Source organism: Suricata suricatta, chromosome 1 (assembly GCF_006229205.1).
Source record: "Suricata suricatta isolate VVHF042 chromosome 1, meerkat_22Aug2017_6uvM2_HiC, whole genome shotgun sequence".
Lineage (NCBI taxonomy): Eukaryota > Metazoa > Chordata > Mammalia > Carnivora > Herpestidae > Suricata > Suricata suricatta.
In genome coordinates this window covers 26253585-26254351 of record NC_043700.1, presented here as the reverse complement: position 1 = coordinate 26254351, position 767 = coordinate 26253585, and positions in this window count along the sequence as shown.

The window sequence follows — 767 nt, the reverse complement described above, 5'->3', positions numbered from 1 at the left end:
GGTAGGTCGGAGGGCGAGGGCCGCGGCGGGAGAGGGAAGGCGGCCGGGTCCTCCCGCTCCCTCGAGCCCCCGGCGGCCGGGCCGGAGTTGGCGAGCTCGCGTGGCGGTGCGCGCCGGCTTGGAGAGGGGCTTCGGGGAGTCAGGCCGGGCCAGCGCGACGCCGGGGAAGTGTGGTGGGCTCCTGCCGTGGGCTTGCTTCCCGCGGGGAGTCGCACCCCTACCTCTAAGGCTGCCCCTCCTTTTCAGTACCGGCTTACACCCATTTCCTCCCTCCCTAGTTTGGCAGCTTGAGATGACGGGATGCGAGAGAACCAGCGACGTCCTGGGGCAGCCCGTTGCGGGCTGGAGTTTTCGGGGCACAACGTCAAGCCCCCCTCCAACGCCGGGTCCTCCCAAACTTCCCAGCCTCCCCGCCCCGCCGTTGCTCCTCGCGCGGCTTCACGGGCCCCCTGCTCAGGCTCAGACCCTTCTGGAATTGTTTACCTGGCTGCCCCCCTTACTCTTCTGGAGAGCCTTCCTGCTAGACCACACCGTGCCCTGTTTATCTTTATGATCCCACGGCGTTTAAAGACGCTACTTGGTATATTGGAGGTGATCAATAAATATTTGTTGGCCAAGTGAATGTCCCTCACAGCCCGCCGAACTGGAGGCCAACACAGGGGGTCTGATCTTCAGAGGGTCAAAAAAGTTTGAAGAAGAAAGGGCTCAGCATTTTCTGGAAGGTCAGCCCACCACGCCTATTTAGGCACCAACCTCGGAAGGACCGC